The sequence below is a fragment of the Solea solea genome, chromosome 11 (assembly GCF_958295425.1).
Source record: "Solea solea chromosome 11, fSolSol10.1, whole genome shotgun sequence".
NCBI classification, from domain to species: domain Eukaryota; kingdom Metazoa; phylum Chordata; class Actinopteri; order Pleuronectiformes; family Soleidae; genus Solea; species Solea solea.
In genome coordinates, this window is record NC_081144.1 from 28,001,938 (window position 1) to 28,026,539 (window position 24,602).

General features: G+C 42.2%; 1 protein-coding gene across 1 annotated transcript in view; it reads left to right on the plus strand.

The window, feature by feature from the left end:
• Nucleotides 1-24,602, plus strand: part of LOC131468263 (extracellular calcium-sensing receptor-like) — a 53,661-nt gene that overhangs the window by 3,949 nt on the left and 25,110 nt on the right. The window lies entirely within an intron of this gene.

Genomic DNA, 24,602 nt, shown 5'->3' on the forward strand with positions numbered 1-24,602 from the left:
TGTTTTCTCATTTTAAGAGTCAAGTCTTAAGGAACATGACATGTTCTGTGACTTCTTTACTCAATTGTTGTCTGTGTTGTCATGTGTTGCTGCGGTGGAAAAGTAGTTAATTTTCCGTCGGGTCTGGATCATCAAAAGTGTCCGTTCTGCTCCTCCTGTCATCACAGAGGCAGCTGAGCTGCAGCATTGCTGTGTCTACACAAGGGGTCGGCAACCTTTATCATTCAAACAAGCCATTTGGACCCATTTCCCACAGTAAAGAAAACACTGGGAGTCACAAAACCTCTTTGAAATTAAAAAAGAAATAACACTGCATGTAACTGCTTTATGCTATGTATAAAGAAACTATAATGTGTTGCATTTATGAAATCAATTAAGGACTGCAGAGAAAAAAAAATTACATTTCTGAAAAACATTTTAAACCCCGAAAAAAAATGCCAAATGTACAGTCAGCTGTCAAACTGAATAATAAAAGGATTGTTAAAATAATTGAGATCCAGAGGAAGGAGGACGGAGTCAGCTCACTGTCCAAACAAGGGTTTAATCTTGTACAAGAGGAGCAAGAGTGTCAATGAGTCTCTGTAACAGTCCTCTCAAACAGGAAATACAACAACATCCACAAGTGATTAGAATAGCAATCATCACAGCTACAGATAACGTCGTAGTTTTTATAGAACCTGCCCATTTTCAAAAAAATGTCTTGAAGCCATCCAATCAGAGGTTCTTTGAAACCAGAATTGTCATCTAACTCTACAGATAGGGTGCTTAATCCGTCCAATGCCTTAGTGATGCTGCCATCAGGTGCTGTATTATTAGGAATAAATGTACAACACATATCTCCAAACATTCTACATTATACAGTACTCCTCCTTTTTCAGCAACATCATGTCTAAAGCCATCCTATCCTGCCATGCCATTAAACTAGTCTTATCTAACTCTTGATGTATGCCTCCAATTGCTTCCTTAGTGAAATTCAAAAATCTCTGTTGATTATAATACACATTTTTATCCAATCCACATTTTTATTAACAGTTTCCCATCATGCCAGGAGTGATCAAACCATCCTGCTGGTGCATTTCTCTTTATAATACTCCTTGAGTATTTTACACATATGTTAGGCATCTCTCGTTTCCCTCAGGACACAGGGAGGATTCTCGGTCTTGATACCAAACGAGGCAGTCTTTTTCAACCCCCCAAAACTTTATTTTGGGGGGGGGTTTATTATTCATTTTGAAAACAATGTCGACTTCTGCATGACGTGCTGCTTGCGTACAACGTCACTCACAGTGCGCAGCATAGAATTAGACTGAATAGATCGGCCACTTTGGATGTCGATCCATAGCGGCCTTTGTCACCGATACCCGATCTAGAATTTTCTTCAATATCAGGACTGATACCCGATACAAATAGGATTTGTAGGTGGTGTTTGTGGTGGAAAGGCTCTGTCTCCACTTTCTCATTTTAAAAGCAAAATTCTAAAGGAACATGACAAGTTCTGTGATTTCCTTACTCAGTCCTTGTCTGTGCATGTGTTGCTGTGGTGGAAAAGTAGTTAATTTGCCGCCGGGTCCGAATCATCAAGTGTCTGTTCTGAGCTGAGCTGCAGCATTGCTGTTTCTCTACACTGTCCTCTCACTACGGGACAAGCCTAAAGTTTTAGTTTGTGCTTAATGGGAAAGTCAGTTAAAACAACGGAGAACTAGACTGTGTGTGTTTATGTTCTCACTTCGTCAAGTGTAAACATCTTGCACTGACTACATTAGCTGTCTGACACATGGAGATTCATGGAGACTGACTGATTCAATCAATTTGTGTCTGCAGTTAAAAAATCACTTTCACCCCGTTCACTGTGGCTGTCTCACTCAAGTCGCAGCAGAGCTCAGAAGAGCTCAGTTGAACTGTGAGATGAGCAAATCGTTTCACTAAGGGATTCGGTTTGTTTGTTCACACAAATGATATGTTTGTAAGAACGAATCATTCGAAAGAATAACACACCTCTAATTTACACTTCTGTTCAAACTGGTAACGATGCATTTCTGACCTACCTCCAGAAGTGGTTTCACAGATCGGAAAACAATCCGTTCTCGGTTGTATTTACAAGTAATTACAAGTGGTCAGGGTGTTATCTAATTGCTATCTGATCACAAAACACATTTTAATGGCAGGTGTAAAAGGGGTCCTTCAGTTAATTTATTATCAGAAACTATACTTTTCTGCTTTACGTCTTCAATAATTACTGTCAGCTATAAATGCATCAGTTATGTAAAGAATGTACTCTTTTTGTCCCAGTATAGATATATAGTCCCAATAATCAAGACTCACTGCAAATGGCTCCATTGCCAATATAAAATCACAGTTCCTCTCTTATATTTTTTATCAGTGAATGGATACTCAGCTTGTGAATTTGTTGTAAAATATTACAATGTTCAGTGTTGCATAAAAAGTACTCCAGAAATGGAATTGTTCTTTTTGTTACAACCATGAACTATGAAGTGATATTTTTGTACATTGTCAGTTGACATTGTTATTTGGAATCAGATGTTACTTCTCAACATGCATTGTTACTGCTGTTAATCAGGAGACTCATAAAGCTAATTTTGTTATCCTCACTGATAAAGTTCCCACCCATAGAGCTCCGGATATCACGTGACTGACACGCCCACTGGCAGGAAAGAACACGGCTCAACCCATGGACTTTTACAGTAAACAGCTCATATATCAGGCAGCTGGCTGGTTTCATCATAAAAGTGAAGATTGTAGACAGCTATTGTGCCCCAGAATGCCCAACCAGTCAGAGACAGGGTAACAGGAGAACATTTGACCATTTTCCAGAGGTAAATCACTGCTATAAAATGCCATCACAGTGAGCGGAAGACGCTACAATGGAATCAAACACAAGCAACAGTTTTCATGGTTGCATCTCAGTAAACAATGGGCTCAGTCTGAAATACAAGTCTGCGATTACCAGTGCTGGATTTAACCTGTCAGAACTCACTGCACACTTTAAATCTGTCGTCTGATATACATCACACAACGTGACAGAGTAAAAATATCTGATACCCAGTATGATTTTTACAAGTTTAGAAACAGTGGACGGACATTATTGGTGGACCTGCAGTATCCTCACATCTTCAACTTCCTGATTCCTTTCTCTTCATCTTACTCCAGAGTGTCCCTCAACATTTACAAGAGCCTGGATGGAAACTCTGTAGTCTACCACCTAAAGATAGCTTTGTTGTTACTGGACAGATATGTGTTGTGTTAGCATACCATTAGCATTAGAAACAGGCAGTGTAATCTTAATAATTGTTGTGTTAATTTTGCTTTGCAGACTTTTATGTCAGTTAGACTGAGTCCATTATATATTAAGCATTAACCACAAAATATCTTGCTTGTGTTTGTTTCCATTGCTCTGTCTTCTTCTGCTCACTGAGAGCATGTTTCGTAGTAGTGATTCACCTCCAACATCTCTGTGGGGATCCAGTGAAATGCTCTTCCGCCTGAAAACAGCCAGTGAAGAATTATTAGGATCCTTTAATGGCCTTTTAATGGTTTATCTTCTATTTCTAATTCTGATCATTCTGTGATTCTATACATCTGATTCTATTATCCAAAGCTTATGTATTACTTGGAAAAAGTCAACTTCACCACAACATTTGGTGATCAAGTGTCATTTGATGAAAATGGTGACGCCTTACCTGTGTATGACATCATGAACTGGGTGTGGCTCCCTGATGGAAAAATGAAAGTTCAAAGAGTGGGTGAGGTTAAGAGGTCAGCATTCAAAAGTGAAGAACTCACATTGGATGAAGACAAAATCTTCTGGAACTTTGACCCCAAACAGGTAACTTCTTGCTTTCTTAAACCACCATAGATGTGTCTTGCTCATTATGGAAGTTTAACAGACACTGATATATCTCCAAACAGCCTCCTCGGTCAGTGTGCAGTGAGAGTTGTCCTCAAGGTTACCGCATGGCCAGAAAGAAAGGAGAACCTGAGTGTTGTTTTGACTGTGTCCCTTGTTCTGAGGGAAAGATCAGCAATACAACTGGTGAGTTAAAGTTATAAACACCACAGTTAAGAGATGTTGTATAAACATGTATCTCATCACTTTCCCTCTTTTCTCAGACTCCATGGAGTGCACCAGTTGTCCAGAAGATTTCTGGTCCAGCCCCCAGCGTGACCACTGTGTTCCTAAGAAAACAGAGTTCCTCTCCTACCATGAGCCTCTGGGTATCTGCTTGACAACCACCTCACTGTTGGGCACATGTATCTGTGTTGTGGTTCTGGGCATCTTCATCCATCATCACAGCACACCTATAGTTCGTGCCAACAATTCAGAACTCAGTTTTCTTCTCTTGGTGTCGCTCAAATTGTGTTTCCTCTGCTCGTTGCTCTTCATTGGACGACCCAGATTATGGACATGTCAACTAAGACATGCAGCATTTGGCATCAGCTTTGTGCTTTGTGTCTCATGTATCCTGGTGAAAACCATGGTGGTTCTGGCTGTGTTCAGGGCCTCCAAACCAGGAGGTGAGTCCAGTCTTAAGTGGTTTGGTGCTGTGCAGCAGAGAGGTACAGTTCTGGTTCTGACTTCTGTTCAAGCAGGAATCTGCACTGCCTGGCTTGTCTCTGCTTCACCAGTGCCTCATAAAAACACCCAGTATCACAGTGACAAGATAGTGTATGAGTGTGCAGTTGGGTCCACAGTTGGTTTTACAGTTTTACTTGGTTATATTGGTTTACTGGCTGTCCTCAGTTGTGTGTTAGCTTTTCTAGCAAGGAATCTTCCAGACAGTTTCAATGAGGCCAAACTCATCACTTTCAGCATGTTGATCTTCTGTGCAGTGTGGGTGGCCTTTGTCCCTGCTTACATCAGCTCACCAGGCAAATATGCAGATGCATTGGAGGTATTTGCCATCCTGGCCTCCAGTTTTGGCCTCTTGGTGGCGCTGTTTGGACCTAAATGTTACATTATACTGTTGAAACCAGAGAGGAACACAAAGAAAGCCATCATGAGTCGAGACACAGAGTCATAAAAACTTCCTGTTAGAAGAACATGAATATGGAATTCATACAAGTAATCCATATTCTTTTTATCATACAGTAACACAGGTACAGAAAATGTGTGTAGAAGGCTAAATGGACATCATATATTACTTTATGCATTTAATAAGACATGTTGTCATGCAAGTTTTTCTATAAATCTCTAAATAAAGTAATTTTTCTCATTCATGCATTTTGTCGTCTGTTGCCGTGAGAGATATGCATCATGTTAAAGCTGAAACAGACATTTTATTCACTTAAACATGTAAATCGTAGGAATGAATATGGTAACAATAACTAAATGTAGTAAATCTCATAATTTGTTCTACAATGTATTTCCTCTACAACTGATGTCTACTCCTGTCTAGGACTAATGATGAAACACCAAAGTCAATGTCGGGGGAATATACCTGGTTTGTTGACCAAAATTGTGGTCAATTAATTTTTTTAATTGACTAAATAAACTGTACCCTGACTCATACAGGGCACCAAATGAATGAATGCATTTTGAATATTAGTAATGAATCAATTATGGACAAATTAATGTCTTATAAAAACATTTAGCCAAACTCGATTGGGGGACCACTCCTCTCAAACAGAGGAGAACAATCGGTTCTGAATTAACCATTGATTCATAACCTCCAAAAACAGTCTCATGAATTAAGCAGATTACCAATCTGGATTATGATTAATAATTAATAATAAATCCTAATACTATATCATTAGATTTAATTGAAGGATTGTAGTTCTATAGGGAAGAGGTTTGAAATATTAACACATGTGCAATATTATTCAGACCAGACTATATTTCAGAAAAAATAATTAAAAAGACATCAAAGATTGAAACAATATCTACTACATGAAACTATATACAGTGTATGCAGTATATACAGTGTGCAAGGACATTCACTAAAATATTAACCTAAATCTAGACATAACAACCTGTGTATAAGCGAGTAAACTCAATAAAACTTTTTATAACGTTAAACAGTCTATGCTTAGCCAAGTCATGTGATTCTATGCTAGGGCCAGTTAGGTTAGCAAGTCTTTGAAAGATGCAAGAAGTTTTCTTTTGAGGTGCTGTCTGTTGGTCCAGAGACACTAGATGGTTGACTGTGTTTCTGGTGTCTGTTGCTCAGGTTCCTCCTTACCCCCAAAATATGCTGTTTACGGAATGGTTGCGTTGCATCTCCGATCCGGCATCAGCGTGGATACCCATCCATTCTAGTCAATGTGTGCTTAATGGCTGCATGTCAGGTCTGCTCTGTTGTGGAAGGTCAAAGTGGATATGCAGCACTTCTATTTCTGGCGAATGCCGCAGCAGCGCTGCAGAATTCAGCACGAGCGGGAGAGGAAGGAGGAAAATAAAATATCCGGTTTACTCTTCAGAATAAAACCACCAGTGTTGACACCACATCTTATTTCACAGAAACACTCCAAGCCCAGCGTGCTTTTGTTTCTTCGGTTCGGTAGAAATACTGCTCTGTTTATTGTGTTTACAACATACAGTGTCACGATCCCACTCTCCTCCACCGCTATTATTCTTATTATTAGTTATTTTCCTCCGTGCTGCTCTCTCTCTCTCTCTGCAGGAGGCGTGGCTGACCTACTTCCACTGATGACGCTGGTGATCAGCAACACCTGCGGCAGCTCATCCTCACCTGCTCCTGATGAGCAATCAGGAGGCTTCTTAAGCCTTTGCCGTCTCAGTCACCAGCGCCAGATTGTTTTTGCTCCACCAGTGGTAACACCTACGACTCCTGCTGTGATTTCTAAAACTCTGACTCCTGGAATATTTACCGGTGTTGTTCTGCTTCAGGTCGCCACGTCTCCTGCTTTCCCGAGAGCTGCGGATTCACCATAACACATCTCGGCCGTTGGAACCTCCCCTGTTTCGATTCACCATCGTGAGTCTGTTCCTGCCAGCATTCCCCCACTCACTGACTCTCACCCTGGGCTCTCGCCATTTCCCGGCACAGCTGCATCGGCAATAAACCTTGTTTAAACCGTGATCTGTCTCCTCTGCATTATCGGGTTCTCTTTGTACTCAAACCGTTCTCTTTAGAGAGGGTAACATACAGTGTATTTCTGTGTGAGAAGTAGCGTAAGAAAACTGAAAACATGTGACTCCAGCTGCCAGCTGTAAGGAGTAGGTGGACACAGAGCTGTGTGGATTAGAGTGCAGCACATCCATTCTGCACCCAGTGTATTATGGGGGTTACAGAATTAGTTAGTTGGATCTAACTTTGCTCTGGATCCTCGATTGAAACTAAGGCAGGCTCTTGTGTCACTGCCTCTGATGGGAAGATTACAGGCTGCTTCGAGCAGGCCTGCTTGTTGATTAGCAGAGAAGGTTCTCTTGTTGCTCGGAGCTTGTTTAGCTCTGTACTGAAGGATCCTCAGTTAAAGAGCTGATATCTGGCCCTTGGATGGCCGGACTGGAGAAGCGTCCGTGCACTCCACCCAAAAAAGACAGGGGAGAGAAGAGGAGTCAGTGGGGAAACTGGCTTTGTATTCTTGGTGACACATGGGTCACCCACTGTGGTGGGTTTCACACTGATGTGTGTAAGATAAGGTATCTTGAGTGACTGAGTTTTATGGCCAAATGGATCAAAATGATTAATATCTTTTGCAAGATATTCCAATATGTTAAAACAAAGACTTTGTGAGGTATGAGTATGTCTTTCATGTGCTCCTGCTGTTATCTCTGAGGGAAAGATGATGGCTACATGGCTTTCATCACCGTTATTGTGACAAGCCTGAAAAAGATGATGTGAACATAAACACTCACTACAGATAGGCTGTGAGTCAGGATAACCAGAGTCACATTTGCTGGACAACGCTGGTGTAGAGCGATGCTCTGATCTAATCTTTAACAATTCTTCCTTGTGGAAGCAAAGATCTGATTCTGCAGAGTGCAGGTCTACTAAATAACGCATAGCTTTCTGACTAGCCTTGTTTACCTCTTAGAGGCAAGCATTCTGTGCTCTTAGGGATTCAACTTCTTTCTCTAGAGCTACTTTGCTCTTAAGTGAAAGGCTGGCCTGTCATGGAAATTCAGCAGCAGGCATTCCAACAATGGTACTTTGGATGCAGTCTTAGCTTCAAAACTGTCATTGAGGATAGAGTTTATTTCCTCCCTGCACTCATACAAATTTAACCTGTTGATGAATTCAGCAAAGCCAGTTGTTGGGCTATGTGCAAGAGAAGTTACACACAGGGATTCTCTATTTTTAGGTCTATTCAATTCAATTTATTTGGTATTGTGCCAAATAAAAACATACATTATCTGAAGGCACTGTACATAGTAAGGCAAAACTAGGGATGTCCCGAGCCGATAATGATATCGGATACCAGTGCGATATAAGCCAAATACGAGTATCGGATTATATTGGACTACCTCTAAAATCTCCGATACAAGCAGTCCATTCCACTCCAGCACTTCTATCCAGCAGCACCCATGGTGATCACGTGGGCTCTGCGTGCTGGATGCATGTAGAGCAGGGGTCTTCAACGTTTTCCAGGCCAAGGACCCCCAAACTGATGGAGAGATGGAGCGGGGACCCCCTACTTATATATTGTTGTGGTCAAGTGTTAAGGTGGACCCAAGAGCAGAACACAGACGATGAGCTGAATGAAGCTTAAAGGATTTATTTGGTCAACAGATCAGGCATGGAGTGGAAGCAACTGGCAGTGAATGAAATCGGGGAGGAAATGGCGATGGCTGGCAGCTGAACAGGCAGAGGGAGCTGGGTGGTGAGGCAGGTGAGCTGTTGGAGAGCAGGAAGGCAGATCGCAGGTCAGGAACACTGAGCAGAGGAGAACGAGGGTTAGTGAGGCAAACAGGATCAAAAACTTTAACAAGAGTCTTCAAAAATAGTGAAGGAGCCTGGCGGTGTTACCACGTGAAATGGAACAACAATCTGGCCTCGAGTGGGAGGAGAGCTGGTGTAGATATAGGGAGCCTAATGATATTGGAGCCAGGTGGGTCGAGGGTGAAGACCAGGCGAGCAGTTGATTGACTGACACACACACACACACACACAACGGGGACAAGACAGACACAGACAGCAGAGGGGAGGAACAGGATTGGCCTGGCTATGACAGTACCCCCCCCCCCCCAGCGGGCGCCTCCTGGCAACCCGCCTGGCTTGTCAGGATGAAGCTGGTGAAAGTTCCTAATGAGGGAACGGTTGATGATGAGACTGCGGGGGATCCAGCTCCGTTCCTCCGGGCCGTAGCCCTCCCAGTCAACCAGATATTGGAACCCACGCCCTCGGCGACGCACATCCAATAGCTGCCGTACAGTAAAGGCTGGGTGGTCGTCAATGATGCGGGGGGGAGGGGGGCCACAGTCGGAGGGGAGAGAGGACTGGTGGAGACAGGTTTTATCAGGGAGACGTGAAACGTGGGATGAATCTTCATGGAGTCTGGGAGCTTGAGACGGACAACCGAGGGGTTGATGATGGCAGCAATCTCAAAGGGCCCAATGAATCTAGGGGTGAGTTTCCTAGATTCCGTTTTCAGGGGGATGTCCTCGGATGACACCCATACCTTCTGTCCCTGACTGTAACTGGGGCAGGGGTCCTGCGCCGATTAGCCATGCCGCGGTTCTGTTCAGTTGAACGAAGCAGGGTGGCACAAGCTCCCCTCCAAATCCTGCGGCAAAGACGAAGATGGGCCTGCACAGATTCAAGATTCAAGTTTTTATTTGTCACATGTGGATGTACAAGTACACCCCCAGTGAAATTACTTTACAACAAGCCCCACTGTGCAACTGTGCAGCAATAAAATAAAAATGAAAATAAATTTAAATTTAAAACCCAGTTTTGCAAAATAAGTAGCTATATTATATTATATTATATTATATTATTTACATAAGTTATAAGTACACAAGAAACATATTGAAACATATTGCACATGTACATAGCAGCAGTATGAATTTTAATATGTGTGTGTGGGGTAGTGTGTGTGAATGGGTTGTGTGTGTGTGTGTGTGTGTGTGGTGTGGGGGGTGGGGGGTATGAATGGGTTGAACGTGTATGTGTGTGTGTGTGGAGGACTGAGTATTCATGTGGGTGGTTGAAAGTTCAGCATCCTGATGGCCTGAGGTAAGAAGCTCGTCCTCAGCCTCTCTGTTTTGGCCATGCAGGAGCGGAGACGTTTGCCAGACGGCAGCTACTGGAACAGTCTGTTAAATGGGTGGTGAGTGTCCTTTATGATCCTCCTCCTGGCTCTGCTGGTGCAGCGCCTCGTGTAGATCTCCTGCAGAGTGGGCAGTGCTGTCCTGGTGGAGCGTTCAGCACAGTGGATCACTCTGTGGAGAGCTGTCCTGTCCCTGGCAGTGCCACTGCCGTACCACGCAATGATGCTGCCGGTGAGCACAGACTCCACTGCTGCAGTGTAAAAGGTTCTCTGCAGTACTGAGGAGATCTTGAATTTCCTCAGCCGTCTGAGGTGGTACAGGCGCTGCCTTGCTCTCTTTACCAGGGTGGAGATGTGTGTGGTCCAGGTTAGGTCCTCGGAGATGTGGACACCTAGGTACCTGTAGCTGCTAACTCTCTCCACCGGGGTCCCGTAGATCCTGAGGGGGGTGTGATGGCTCCTCTGCTTCTCTCCTCTGCTTGGTCTTAGAGACGTTCAGGTCCAGGTTGTTTTTCTGGCACCATGTCGACAGTGCATCCACCTCCTCCAGATAGGCCGTCTCCCTGTTGTTCGAGATCAGGCCAACCACTACCGTGTCGTCCGCAAATTTCACGATGATGTTGGAGGGGTGAGTGGCTCTGCAGTCATTGGTGTAGAGAGAGTAGAGCGGGGGGCTCAGGACGCAGCCTTGGGGGGTCCGATGCTGAGAGTGCGTGGGCTGGAGGTGTGGTTCCCTATCCTCACCACCTGTGGTCTGTCCGTCAGGAAGCTCTGGACCCAGAAGCAGAGTGAGGAGTTCAGCCCCAGGTCCTTGAGCTTTGACACCAGTCTGTGGGGAACTATGGTGTTGAATGCGGAGCTGTAGTCGATGAACAGCAGCCGCACATAGTTCCCCTTTCCGCTGTCCAAGTGGGTGAGGGTGGAGTGGAGGACGTGGGTGATGGCATCATCAGTGCTCCTATTAGGGCGATAGGCGAACTGAAGAGGCTCAAGTGAGCTGGGCAGTGAAGCGCAGATGAAGTCCTTGATCAGTCTTTCAAAGCACTTCATCACCACGGAGGTGAGTGCTACTGGGCGGTAATCATTGTTGCAGGCAGGGCTGGGCTTCTTTGGAACAGGGATGATGGTGGACCTCTTGAAGCAGGCAGGGACAACGGAGTGAGCCAGGGACAGGTTGAAAATAGAGGTGAAGACAGGGGCTAGCTGCCCAGCACATGATTTCAGCACCCGGCACCTCTCCTCACGTCGTGCTCTGAGACGGACAGTGCGTGGTACTCACCGGTGTTTAAGCTGGGCTCCTCCGCGTTAGCGCTAGCTGCGACGCTAGAGGTCTCGAAGGGTGCGAAAAAGGAGTTCAATTCCTCTGCTAGCGAAGGATCCACAGCAGCCGATGATTCTTTACGTCTTTGTACCGCCGTTTGGCAGCCCTCACCTTCCTCCGGAGCCGCTCTGTAAGGGACCATGTCACCGAAGATTAGTCGTTCGTTGTAGGACGTTGTTCGGGCCTTCAGAGCCTCGTGAATAGTTCCATCGACCCACGGTTTCTGGTTTGGGAAAACCTTCACAGTCACCAAGGGGATGATATCATCTATAAGCTTAGCAATGAAGTCCGTCACCACTTCCGTAAACAGACTGACATCATCGCCGGAGGACTCCTGGAACATGTCCCAGTCCACGTCGCGCAGTGCGTCCTGCAGCGTGGCCTCTGATTGGGCAGACCATCCTCTGACCTGCCTTGTTGCCGGGGCAACCGCCCTTAGCTTCTGTTTATACTCCGGCATTAGGAAGATGGCAGTGTGGTCTGCCTTACCGAAAGCCGGCAGTGCTGTGGCTTTGTAGTTCGACTCTTCTTACTGACTCGGATCTTTTACTCTCGGACAGTAAATTGAACTAATATTTTTTTGAGTCATTTCGTTCATTTTTACAGCGGGTGACGCTGTAGCCCTCTTGTGGGCGTTGTAAAAAAGACACTCGGTTGAGTGAATCCTGAACTAATCATTTCTGTTGTGCTCATAAGTTTACATACCCTGGCAGAATTTATGATTTCTTGGCCATTCTTCAGAGAATATGAATGATAACCCAAAAACCTTTCTTCCACTCATGCTTAATGGTTGTGTGAAGCTATTTATTGGTAAACAACTGTGATTACTCTTTTTAAATCAAAATGACAAAAGAAAGTACCCAAATGACCCTGATCAAAAGTTTACATACCCCAGTGACTTTGACCTGATAACATGCACAAAAGTTGACACAAACAGGTTTGAATGGCTAATCAAGGTTCCCATCCTCACCTGTGACCTGTTTGCTTGTAATTAGTGTGTGTGTATAAAAGGTCAGGGAGTTTCTGGGCTTCTGACAGACCATTGCATCTTTCATCCAGTGCTGCACAGACGTTTCTGGATTCTGAGTCATGGGGAAGGCAAAAGAATTGTCAAAGGATCTGCGAGAAAAGATAATTGAACGGCATAAAACAGGAAAGGGGGAATAAAGAGATATCCAAGGAATTGAGAATCAGCAGTGTTCAAACGCTGATTAAGAAGTGGAAAATTAGGGATTCTGTTGAAACCAAACCACGGTCAGGAAGACCAGCAAAGATTTCAGCCACAACTGCCAGGAAAATTGTTCGAGATGCAAAGAAAAATCCACAAATAACTTCAGCTGAAATACAAGACTCTCTGAAAAATTGTGGTGTGGCTGTTTCAAGATGCACAATAAGGAGGCACTTGAAGAAAAATGGGCTGCATGGTCGAGTCGCCAGAAGAAAGCCATTTCTGCGCAAATGTCACAAAGTATCCCGCTTACATTACGCCAAACAGCACAGAGACAAGCCTCAAAACTTCTGGAACAAAGTAATTTGAAGTGATGAGACCAAAATTTTACTTTTTGGCCACAACCATAAACATTTGGAGAGGAGTCAACAAGGCCTATGATGAAAGGAACACCATTCCTACTGTGAAACACGGAGGTGGATCACTGATGTTTTGGGGATGTGTGAGCTACAAAGGCACAGGAAACTTGGCCAAAATTGATGGCAAGATGGATGCAGCATGTTATCAGAAAATACTGTAGGAAAATTTGCACTCATCAGCCTGGAAGCTGCGCATGGGACGTTTTTGGACATTCCAACATGGCAATGATCCAAAACACAAGGCCAAGTCGACCTGTCATTGGCTACAGCAGAACAAAGTGAAGGTTCTGGAGTGGCCATCTCAATCTCCTGACCTCAATATCATTGAGATCTCAAACGTGCAGTTCATGCAAGACAGCCCAAGAACTTACAGGAACTGGAGGCTTTTTGCCAAGAAGAATGGGCAGCTTTTCCATCTGAGAAAATAAAGAACCTCATCCACAACTACCACAAAATACTTCAAGCTGTCATTGATGTTAAAGGGGGCAATACACGGTATTAACAACTGGGGTATGTAAACTTTTGATCAGGGTAATTTGGGTACTTTCTTTTGTCATTTTGATTTAAAAAGATTAAACACAGTTGTTTGCCAATAAATAGCTTCACCCATCCATTAACAATGAGTGGAAGAAAGGTTTTTGTGTTATCATTCATATTCTCTGAAAAATGTAACCTGACCTGTGTGACCTGAATTTATGAAATAATAAATTCTCCCAGGGTATGTAAACTTATGAGCACAACTGTATGTTTCCTGTCCTGCTTGCTTTGCTTATGCAGCTGCCTGCCATCATGTGGCAAAGGAAGGTACTGTATGAAAATGAACAAACGAACCACTCAGTTGAGTCAATCCTGAACTAATCATTTCTGTTTCCTGTCCTGCTGACTGAACTTATGCAGCTGCCTGCCATGTGGCGAAGGAAGGTACTGCATGAAAATGAACGAACGAACCCCTCGGTTGAGTGAATCCTGAACTAATCATTTCTGTTTCCTGTCCTGCTGACTGAACTTATGCAGCTGCCTGCCTTGTGGCGAAGGAAGGTACTGCATGAAAATGAACGAATCACTCACTGAGAAGACTCATTACTCCCGAGTCATACAAAAGATTAGTTCATTTTGAACGAATCGTTCATGAACAACACATCCCTACCGCGAGCAATTCACGGTTCCCAACATCATAGTTGTGTTCGGCAGGGGACAAGCAGCGAGAAACAACAGCACATGGATGAAGTTTGTGGTCCAAGGGGCTGCTTTGAGAGAGCACAGCTCCTACTCCTGACACGAAGACGGAGCGGTTCAGAAAGTCTCTTAACACGTCATTAACAAGGGCCTGAAAAACAGCAGGGGCATTTGTGAGTCCAAAAGGCAGCACGAGGTATTCAAAGTGGCCCATGGGAGTGTTGAACGCAGTTTTCCATTCATCCCCCTCCCGCACACGAACAAGATGGTAGGCGTTACGGAGATCCAACTTAGAAAAAACTGTGGCCCCCTGGAGAGGCTCGAAAGCCAAATTAATCAGAGGGAGGGGGTATTTGTTCTTGACTGTGATGCTGGTGAGGCCACGGAAATCAATACAGGGACAAAGAGTCTTATCTTTCTTTGAGACAAAGAAAAAACCAGCACCAACAGGAGAAGACAACGGTCTGATGAGCCCTGCTGCCAGAGAATCTTGTATATATTTTTCCATCGACTCGCGTTCTGGACGAGACAGATTATAGAGGCGACTGGAGGGCAGGGGGGCTCCCGGGAGAAGATCTATGGCACAATCGTATGGGCGATGTGGGGGCAGAGTGGTAGCCTTGACTTTACTGAAAACCTCACCAAGATCGTGATACACAGCTGGACCCGAAGAAAGATCAGGCAGCTCGGAAATAGTGTGTGAGACAGCGGCCTCTGCAGGACTTAGGGCGGACTGCAGACAGGACCTGTGACAGAAAGGGCTCCAACTAACCACTTTACCAGATGACCAATCGAACTGAGGGTTATGTAGTTTTAACAAGGGGTGGCCAAGGACCATAGGTGCATGGGGGGAGGGCAAAACATCGAAACTTATGGTCTCACAGTGATTACCAGATAGGATCAGATTCAGTGGCTTAGTACGGAGAGTGACACTAGCAAGATGGCTGCCGTCCAAGGCATTAGCGTCCAAAGGGGCTGGAAGTGACTCCACCGGTATACCAGCCTGCAACACAAGGCCGGAATCAATAAAATTTCCATCTGCACCAGAATCCATAAGAGCCAGTAAGGGGATAGACTGGGGGCCAGGGAAAAGCGTGGCTTTAATCTGCATACGGGAGTGTGCAGCTTGCAGAGGGGTGGTCAGTGTGGCCCATCATAACCCCCACAGTTACTGACGGGCCTGCTCTTTTGGCCGGACTGGACAAGACATTTTGCGGTGATTAGCTGCCCCACAGTAGAGACACAGTCCAGAGTCAAACTTACGGGTTCGCCCAGCTGCAAGGGCTCCTCTTCAAGGCCACTTGGGGGAGCCATAGCCACAGGTTGAGGATTTACAGGTATGGGGAAGGCAAGGGGGGGCTGTGATGGGGAGGAAAAACCAGCTCTTTCTCTACATCTTTCTCGTAGGCGGTTATCAAGTCTGATGGCAAGGGCGACTAAGCTGTCCAAATCCCTGGTCTCATCCCTGGCTGCTAATTCATCTTTGATATCCTCAATAAGCCCATTGCGAAACACCCCCTGGGTGAGCCAGCTGAGTCGGGTTGGAATAATGAGTCACTACTCATTATTCCAACCCGACTCAGCTGCAATTACCCTGAAATTAACTCTGCTACACTGCTTCTCTCCTGCCTAAGAGTAAGGAGACGTTGGGCGGCATCTTTGCCCCTGACAGGATGGTCAAACACTTTTTTAAACTCAGAAACAAAATTATCATAAGTCAGATAAGCCCTAGTGGGACTATCCCAAATAGAAGAAGCCCGACAAGCGTTACCCCTTAAGAGATCTTCCATACATCCCGTCGTTCAAGTGGTGTCCCAGTGGGTATATGGGCATGTATACGTTGTGTGTTTAACCTTCACTCTCCATGAAAATTAACATGTTTTTGTCCTTTAGGAACCAAAAGATTGCTGCTGCCCAGAAGCATGTGCTGCGTGTGTATGTTGCACAAGACACCCTTAAACTTACTCTACTTGAGCGACCAAAGTCAGTGGAGGAGCTGAAAGAAATAATGCAAGAGAGGTTCAAGCAAAGACTGGATGGGGACTTTAGCCTGCAATGAGGATCCGGACTTTGATGGTGATCTTTGTCTTCTTTTGGACATCCAGGAGTTACTAGAGAAGGGCGCACTAGTCGATAGTCGTCAAACCTGAAGGTGACACGTCATCGACTGGATCTTCTGACACAGGCATACTCCCACATGTACCTGCGTTACAGCACCAGAAGACTTGGCCTGATCACTTTGTTCCTGGTTTTGGTTATGAAATGGAGCATATACTAGATGAAGGAAATTGTGTTTATGAAGAATCAGGAAAATTGTTAAAGAAGTAAAAAAGTTAAAGAGGTCACAGAAGAGTGAAATCCTTAAAAAGATGGCAGAAACGATCTACACTTTTAAACCCTACCCACATGAAAAGGAATTGGCAATGGCTGCTTAAGCTTTGATTATAGCTCATCCATGTCTCAGAATGACGGCTGGTGAAGACGGGGAGTTGGGATGGAAACATCACATAGCAATCTAGCCAAAGCAGGGGTTGCAGAAGTAGCCATCAACACAGGGAGGTGGAGCCGAAACAACCCCGACAATGATCACCCCCATCAAAACATAAAGAAAGCTCGGAAAGCTGAGGTCGACGACATCATTAACCTACCAAAGGATCAAACCCCAGCCACACTGGAAACAATGAGAGAAGAAATCATACATGAAGTTGAAAAAACTGAGAGAAACCAATTAGTCATATAGGATCATGAACACAACCTATGCCCTTCGTCGGCAAGAAATCGTTGGAGCTCTTGTAGCTCAACAGGTGAGAGACGTCGTGGACAGATGGCCAGCCCTACTTATGGAGTCACAGCTAAAAAAAATAAATATATTATATATATATATATATATATAAATATATATATATAATATATTTATTACATATATGTATATATTTATATTTTTTTTTTTATTATTATTTTACTGTTCTCCCTGTTGAGCAATTAATCAACATGACTCTTTAGCATGCCCACTTTGAATATGTTAGATTTTTCCAATATTTAAATGACTGTTTTAAAAATCTTCATTTTCAAAAAATTCACCAAAAAGCAAATGGCAGAAGTAAAATCCAAAAGTAAAGAACTTCATTATAAAACAACTCAAACTCCCGGCAGACACCGTCAAAAACATTTCATTCCACCGGGCCCATCGTCTAGGAGGGAGACGACAGGAAGGCCAGCGACCACGTCCGATTGTTGTAAAATTCGAACAGTTTAAACAAAAGGAGTTGGTCAAGAGCCGAGGCAGGGAGCTGCGAGGAACGGACTTCAGCGTAAACGACCAGTTCCCGAAAGAGATCCTGGAGCGACGCAGGAGACTGTTCCCGGTGAGAAAAAAGTTTATTTGACGGCGGTTCCTGGGCAGTAATAGCAGTGGACAAGCTCTATGTCAACGGTCAGTTATACCGGGACAAAGAAGTAACCCCCATGGCTCTACTAAATACATATATCGCCCACATTAAATCAATACAATAAAACCATAATTAAATCCACACTCACATTATTCCCCCGCTCCCTCATTTAATCCACCACTAAATTCACAATCACTGCACATCTCCGTAACGTACACCAAGGTAAAAAAGAAGACGGTAAGAATATTGTTGGACTTTGGTTGGTTATTTCTGTCACTGTATCCCTCTATGTGTTTTTCATGTTTATGTTTTTATGTTTTTCTATGTTCATGTATTTCTAGAGTATACTATGTCACAATCTACAACATGTATCCTGTAATTAATGACCACATCAAAACGAGGCCCCTGCATATAACAGCACAAACGCATGCACTCTCTCTCTCACACACGCACATATACATACATACACATGCTGAACGCGTAAACTCACGCACATATGTACATCCACATACAAGCTGTAGTATTGCAGTTTATCAGACAGACAGACGCACACACATGCACATAATACACACACAAACACGTTACAAGCGCATAGACACATACACACACATCCACATACAGGTTGTAGTTTTGCACATAGGCTGTCAGACAAGCACACACGCACACACACACATGCATACACGCACACACATACCCTATCCTAGACAACAGCACTCGCACATAGGCTGTCAGACAGGCACACACACACATGCTTACATGGGAGCACACACACCCTGTGTTAAACATCAGCCTGTGCACATGCACAGAAAACACACACAGGCTACACTAGATAAGTAGATATGGTTAATAAGATGAATACACTCAGGCTTGTCACTTGGAATGTGCGTGGAATTGGCTCGAAACATAAAAAACATAAAGTCCTCAACCACCTAAATAGTCTCCAAGCAGACATTGTCTTACTACAAGAGACTCACCTAGCTAAGTCAGATTGCCAGCTCACCTCATCACAATTTCCCCACATATACACAGCAAGCTACAACTCTAGACAGAGAGGAGTCGCCATCATGATCAATAGAAAATTAAACTTCATACATAAGAACACTATAGACCCAGAAGGTAGATTTATCATACTTCACTTATTAATCAATAATACAGACTTCTGTATATCTAACATATATGGTCCTAATGTTGATGACCCCTCCTTTTTTCACATGTTCTTCTCCTCACTGTCCACTCACTTAGACACAACACTGATAATAGGAGGGGACTTCAACATGGTACTCAACCCAGAACTTGATAGGCTCAGTAAGGCAGGAACAACACGGAACTGGCAATCAACAGAAACACTTAAACAATACATGAGTGATTATGGTCTTTGTGATGCTTGGCGCTCCTGTCATCCAGCTGATAAAGAATACACCTTCTTCTCACCTGTACACAACTCCTATTCTAGAATTGACTTCTTTCTCACCAACAGCTCAATTCTATCAGACGTCACAGACACTTTGATTCACCCTATCACCATTAGTGACCATGCACCAGTTTCACGAAAGATAACTAATAAGGCCATCACACCACCAATCAGAAACTGGAGATTTAATACATCATTACTAGATGATCCAAATTTCATCAAATACTTTGAAAAAGAGTGGTTAATATTTCTAGAAACAAACGACCTGCCAGGAACACAACCAGATGTCCTCTGGGAGGCAGCGAAAGCAGTTATGAGGGGTAGAATAATCTCATACTCCTCATTTAAAAAAAAGATTTCATTTTACTGTTCTTCCTGTTGAGCAATTAATCAACATGACTCTTTAGCATGCCCACTTTGAATGTGTTAGATTTTTCCAATATTTAAATGACTGTTTTAAAAATCTTCATTTTCAAAAAATTCACCAAAAAGCAAATGGCAGAAGTAAAAGTTGACAACACATCAAGCTCTGACATATTTTTTGCCATTCACTGTAAACAAAGTATACAGAGGTTTATTATTTTAATTTCCTTTAGATAACATTATACAGCCTGTTTTAAATTAAAGAATGACAATTAACTTTCTATTTTGACCTTTGTTCTGACTTATCCCTAATAGAATTGCCCTTGGTTTTGCTACCTGCCAACAGAAAACTTCTTAAAATACATTCACAGTTCTGTTCCTAATTCATCTTTGTACATTTCTGTGTAATTCTGTCCATGTACAGGTGTTTGCAGAGACTCACCGAATCAACAACGTTAACCTGCGCAATCAATTCTACAAGGAGCTGGACAGACACGTGCCTAAACTCATCACCTTGTCCAGAGACAAGGCCACCAAGACTGGCAAGATAGTGGAGGAGCTAGCCAAGCTCATGAGGATTTATGACATTCAGGTGAATTTTAACTTTGCATGATTTAGAAACAGATTATTAACAGATTGTTTGCAGAGAACTATAAGAAGCCATAGTGTGAATTGCCTCGACTGTGCCCCGAGGTTAAGAAATTATGCCATGAACACAACATTGTCATCTCATCAGAGATAGACGTCTTGACAAGATGTATTCTATCAGAAAGAGGGACCTTAAAAATATACTTTATCAGCTCCAATTTCAAGAAGTCCAAATAACTACTGTTTTCGTAAAATTTGATTTACAATTTTAAGTTTTTTCTTTTGTGAGTTATTAAAGTATTTACAATAGAAAGTTATTAATTTGATAAATGTTTTACTGAAGAAATGGTGACCCAATACACTGAATCTACCATCTAAAGCAATGACCACTTTTTTAAGTGTTTGCTCTGCATTTGTGTAATTAGGGTTCGAGCAACAAGGTTGCGCAAGAACGAAACTCTAATAACTTAGAAGATAGAAGGTCCCATCCCATCCAAATTTGCTAGGGTTGATGATGGACCATGGCTGAAGACGTCTATGCAAAAACTGTACATTTTCAAAACAGCGCCTCCTGGTGGTAACAGAAAATACAAAAAATTCATGATTTCGGTAATAACTTTTACAGAGTTCATCGTATTAATTTTTTTTTCTAAAATGTAATCGGAGAAATTCCCATCCTCGAGCCAATCAGGACAAGAAGTCTCCATTACAATTAACAAATATACAAAATAAAACATATAAACCCATTCACCAATATATCATCCGATATGTCATTTAGATGTTAAAACTTCACTAACATTGCCTTCTAATGCAATGTGTTACAATGTTCATGGTACTTTGCATCAATGTATCCTGTTATTATACTGTCTTGTCCCGAGCCCACAGTCCATTTTTCTTTGCTGCTGTTTTGAGCTGTTGCTCCATTGTACTTGAAGATGTTCCTTGAAACAGCATCCAAACCAGTTTGTTCAATTGAGAACAGCTCCCTTGTTCTCTCAGTCCACGTCCAAAGTGTCAAACACTTTTGTGCACTGGCTCAGTTGACACAACACTATGCTTCTTTAGCCTGGATTGCTGATGGTGTTGGTCACATCGTAGTACAGGACTCTTCTCCCATTGGCTCATTCCACTTCTCTTTGGACCCTCTTCAGGTACATGGGTTCACAGGCAGCATCAGTCACTCAACTTCCTTGTATCGAGCAAGACTCCCACCATCTTTTCTGAAAGAAAACAGACCTACGGACAAGCCTATGGAGGGCTGTCAGCTAATGTGGTATATTTTATAAAAAACAATGCAATTGTGGGCCCTTATGGGTCCTTTCAGCAGCAGTATTAGCATAGGTCGACCTGTTAGCATTTCATGCAACGTTAGCACTGGCGTGAATTAGCATACAGTGACTCATAATTGCAAGCAGCTAAACATATGTTCAATTTAGTGTAGTGTTAGTACACATTTCAATTAACAAAGTTCTCAACATTGTATTAATTCTCTCAAACTAGACCTTAACTTTCAATATGATATGATATGATACTTTCACACACTGTTCAATACTTAGTTACCTTAGGATATTTAGTACATGTCAACACAAATACTGAAATATAGACAATTCATCCATCCATTTTCTACCGCTTCACCCTCCATGTAAGGATCGCAGAGGTGCTGGACTAATCTCAACTGACATAGGGCGATAGGCCCCCCCTGGACAGTCAATCCATCACAGGGCCACATATAGACAAACAACCATTCACTCTCACCCTTATGCCTATGGTCAATTTAGAACATCACATTTACATAATCCCCATCTCAGAGATTGAATTTAGTTTAGATAATATTCAATTCAAATTCAGTTAATTATTCAGTTCAAATCAACTTCAATTAAAGTCATTTTTCCAAATTCCAAAAACATTTTTCATCAACTGTTTCTGCTCCAAGGTTGTCAGATCATACTATCATAAAATGACCAAAATGGTCCATCACTATCACCATGTATTGCTTTATTGTTTCTAATGCCTACAGGGTCCATAATTAAATATTTGAACTGTCCATCTAAGATTGAGATTCTCAATTGAGTATTAAACTACTTTACATAGAAAGATTACAAATGTTTTACATTTTTTGCACCAATTTCAATTACAAATGTATCTCATTTTATTTCATCATTTCAAATGCAAGTTCATTCTCATGACTTCCATTAAATTTATGTTATTGTTCCAAAAATGTATTTCCATTATTCCCCCCTCGCACAGATTTCAACTGTGCAAATCCTAAACTAGATTAATCAACGACAAGACATAGTGAACCTAATTCCAATGTGCTAACATCTAGTTACATCATCTGAATTTAAATGTAGTGTTGTGCAGGGAAACAAATTACATATTGCAATAGGAGTTAACACTTGAATCAATTGCTCTTTTGAGATCAAATAATTTTTTATCATTGATTTATAGTCTGTCTTCATTGCTAACTCACCACTTTCCTTGTTGTGAATGTGTTGTAAAATTTTCACATTTGATTGTAGAATAGTCTAATACCAAAAATTTAAATCCATTCATAAACCACCAACATACATCCCCAGTAGAGAACAATATAGTGTATACTTGTTCACAACACATTTCTTCCCAATAGATTAATGGAACTTTGGGCAGAGGCCAAATTTGGCCTCTTGGTCATCACTTTTCAAAAATTCCCCCCTTATAGAAATATTATCCCCACAAATGTAATGGACTTACACTTACACCTTGACCAGGCTGAGCACCACCACCATGTTCACGGTCATCTTGTGAACTTGTGCAGTGTTCCACAATGTGTCCAGTTTCACCACATCCACAGCACACATCTGGTGCGGCAGCCTAATTTCAGTCATTGTTCATCGCTGTAAGTGACATTGTCAACGTCACTGTTCATCACCCGAACTGGTAACATTTTATAATAACTATCCGTTATTTATTTATTTATTTATTTATTTCGGTCATGACATTTAGATCACTCATCACATAACATTGCAGTTCACACAATATACATAACCGAAAGGGAAAGCGGGAGAAGCAAAGCTTAACTAGTCCCGCCCCCATTATCATCATACATTTCATTTCCTCTTTATTTTTTTATTTTTTTTATGACATTTTGACAAAGAAAACATGTTTCAGCATCCGGTAGCACTCAGAGATATAGTCTAGCTCTAGACAGTCAACTCAGACTCCATGTGTTTCTGTACATGTGTCCATGATGTTCCATCGCGTTTCCCACAGTGTCTACAGATTTCTGTCCCTGACCTTTGTCATACTTTCTTTCTGTGTCATTCTGTATCGATTAATAGTCATCTCTACATACTTCTTTTTAAATACACTCAGTTTTGCTGATTTTTTCATCTCCTCATCCAGATTGTTCCACTGTCTGACCCCTGTGACCGATACAGTAAAGGATTTTAATGTAGTTCTTACCCTTCTCTGCCTAAACCTCATGTTCCCTCTTAGATTGTGTCCCTCCCCTCTGTTCAGGAATAATGTCTGTAGATTGTGAGGGAGGTTTTTGTTGGCAGCCCTATAAATCATCTGTACTGTGCGGTATTTTATTAAGTCATAGAATTTAAGTATTTTTGATTTGATAAATAATTGATTTGTATGTTCTCTGTAACTGGCATAATGTAGGATTCTCAAGGCTCTTTTTTGGAGTATAAACAGGGGATAAGTAGTGGTTTTGTAAGTGTGTCCCCAGACCTCTGCGCAGTATTGCAGGTGTGGAGAGACTAGTGCGCAGTACAACAAGTACAGTGCCTTCTGGTTTAATAGTTTTTGTGCCCTCCAAATTATGGACACACTCCTGGCCAGCTTGCCTTTTAACTGTTTGGTGTGTGGCTTCCAACTTAACATGTCATCAATAATCACTCCCAGCACTTTGTACTCGTTAACCCTTTCAATGTCCACTCCATTAACTTGTATGTTAATACTAGTCTTACAGCCTTTTTTCCCATACAGCATATATTTAGTTTTCTCTAAATTTAGAGATAGTTTATTTATATTAAACCACACATGTAGCTTGGCGTTATAACTAGTTAATAGATCATTAGTTAACTGTTAATTAATGAGTTATTAATGACTTGTTAAGTTTTGTTAACAGTCTGTTAAGGATTTATAACAATGCCTTATAGATAGCCAATAGATAACTAACAAGCTGTTAGTTAATGAGTTATTAGTTGTTAGTTAATGAGTTATAAATGACTTGTTAACTGTATGTAAATGATTCATAACTATACCTTATAAATTAGTAATAGATCATGAACAAGCTATTAGTAAATTACTTACTAATGACTTGTTAAGTATCAGTTAATAGTTTATATATGTTATTGGGATGTTATTCTAAAGTAAATTCTAACTATTCCTCATTTATTAACTGTTAGTAAATTAGGAATAGTTGCAACTTTAGAATAACGTCCCAATAACATACATACGCTAATACCTAATACTTAACTAATATATTAACTCACACTTTACAGATCAGTTGTTAATAGTTTGTTAACCATCTACTAATACCAGTGAAACTTTGTAGAACAGCAAATGGGTGGAACAACAACAAATG